The sequence below is a fragment of the Anoplophora glabripennis genome, unplaced genomic scaffold (assembly GCF_000390285.2).
Source record: "Anoplophora glabripennis isolate ALB-LARVAE unplaced genomic scaffold, Agla_2.0 scaffold637, whole genome shotgun sequence".
In the NCBI taxonomy this organism is placed as follows: Eukaryota; Metazoa; Arthropoda; class Insecta; order Coleoptera; family Cerambycidae; genus Anoplophora; species Anoplophora glabripennis.
In genome coordinates this window covers 174908-177614 of record NW_019416847.1, presented here as the reverse complement: position 1 = coordinate 177614, position 2707 = coordinate 174908, and positions in this window count along the sequence as shown.

Here is a 2707-nt window from a genome sequence, read left to right as displayed (position 1 = left end):
AAGTCTATAACATAAAATAAATACTGCTTTTTAGTCCTTGGAAGATGCACTAGCCAATGTCTACAGCAGATTCACACTCACCGTTAGATTAAAAACAAGATTTACAAAGTTTGTCGTTTGACATATGATACAATTTTTTTTCTTGTACAATGCACCTATATATTGGATCAAATCCAGTTCTAAGGATGTGAACTTGCTAAAGGTATAACACTTTAACTTTCTATAACGTTATTTGCATGTTTATTGAAAATTTAGTAAAATGTCTTGGATAACCGTTAGTTACTGTACAAAGCTACCGTTTCAAAATTTGATGAAAATCTTTTAGTGAGGTACAGATAATGTTTTGTACTGCGGTGGTTTGTTGGTGACAAACATGTACTACATTTCTGTGCTGTTTTTCTCAAGAAATTATCATTGGAAAATTGATTTATTTTGAATTTCATGTGAATTTTGACATTTCCGGAGTCATTTTCCATTATATAATTTGCATTGCACAAATTTGTGATATTCTTTTAAACTAGACATAAAATAGAACTATTTGACTTAATTTTACTACACCATGTGATTCTTTTTAAGAAAATCTATCAATTTAATAAATATTTTCAGTTTAATTGTTCATACTTGGAATTAAATATTTTAAAACCGCTACTATGCTTTAAGATTTAATTTCGAATCAATATTTTTAAAACTGAAATAATTAATAAAAATATATAAAAAATTAAAATTTGAACACTCTGTATCTCGGAAACGAAGCATATTTCGACCTACGTTTATATGAAATTTTTAACACAAAATAACTGCGGCAACCACCCCCTCAAATATTTCGCACTTATTTACAAACCCCCTGTATAAAGCAATGTCCAAATTATCAACGTTATAAAGCCGACAACCAAAAACTCGCTGGATTATTGCAAATCCCTGTATATGCCCAGAGATTCGAAACTCTATCCATTGACTTTTTTGGACCCTTGCCGAAAGATAAGCACGGAAATGTAAGGTTTTATTACCCTTTTTTTGAACACCTTAATGATAAGAGGATTTACCAACAAAAATAACGCTAACTATAAAAACTATATTTCACTAAGGAATTATATTACTAAGCTGTATATAGCATATACAGGGTATTATTATTTTAATTTTTACTGACCAATATCTAAATGAAAAATAAACCAAATAAACCGTAACAATACAATGATCTTGAAAATATTTTAACTTGGTAAGCCCCACGGCCCATATCACACCACCATAATTCCAAAAAAATCCTTCGAGCGGTTTCCCAGATATCCATCGATGGAGTTCGTGGTGGGACACACTGTATATAGTATACATATACAGGGTGAGTCAGAAGGAATGGGTCAACACTAAACACCAAAATATTATGTTTGAGCTCATCATGCCATATACGAATGTCGCTGGTTTAAGAAATACAGGGTGTTCAAGGTTTAAATTTTATTCTGAAATTTCTCAATAAATGAGAAAGTTTTGATAGCATGACTCTGAAAATTGGTAGTGTTGGGTTTTTTTGGTGTGATAATTACGAATTTTAAGCTTATTTTGACGTTGCTCCTAGAGGGCGCTAATTCCACCGTATTATTAGCTAAATCAAAATATATTTTTTTTATCAGTTGAGATACGCTTAAATAAAAATTTAAAAGAACGTTCAATTCTACATAAAAAATTTACCCTTGTTTAGGTCGCCTAACTTTATCAGTTTGTTTGGAATTGTGGAAGTGTCCACCACCTACCTCTATTTTACTATACACTCTCTTCAATGTCTCTGAATATTAAACAAAATGACCCCATTATTTTTAAATGTATTCATGGTTACTTGTATTTTCTGTCGCAACTCCTCCACAGAATTAATTTCTTTACGATACACCACAACCTTCAAGTTTGACCGTACTAAGAACTCCAGAGGGTTTAAGTCTGGACTTCTCGGTAGCCAACTAAATTCAATCCACCGATGATATTTTTTTAAATACTGGCGTACTGGCAATGCAATATGTGGTGGCGCACCGTCGCCGCGCCGTCGTGCATAAACCGTATCTTAAAGCGAGTGGTACATCATCTAGAAGCTCGTTTAAATTATGTTGAAGAAAGTTTAAATAATAAGGTAAAATTAGATTGGGTGGTAATTTAAAAGGTCCTACGAAAAAAAAACAGAAATTAAACCACACGAAATATTCACCTTAAGCTCATGCTGAAAATGTCTTTCTTTTACAGCATGCGGATTTTCTGAATCCCACAAATGATTGTTCTTCCAATTGAAAACTCCCCGTCTAGTAAATGTCGCCTCATCGGTAAATAGAATCTTATTGAAGAAATCTGGGTTTTCCGTTTGCATATATTTTGTTCCTGAGCAAATTGTAGGCGAGCTGGTAAATCTTGAGACAATTAATGCTGAACCGGAGTATAATGATATGGATGGAGCATTTCTTGTTTCAAAATTCTGCAAATACACATTGGCTTACCCTCGTTGCCGCACTTAACCGACGAGTACTCATACCGGAATTTTTCAAAACACGAATTAAAATTTCCTCTCCTTCATCAACTGTGGTAGATTTTGGAGTACCATGGTTACTTTTTGGTTGAAAAGATGCAGATTCGCCTAAGCGGTTGTAAAGGTTTCTAAATAGTATATAATTAGATTACAACCTATTTGGGTACAATTGTACATATGTTCGAATATCAGCTTTTCATTAATAGT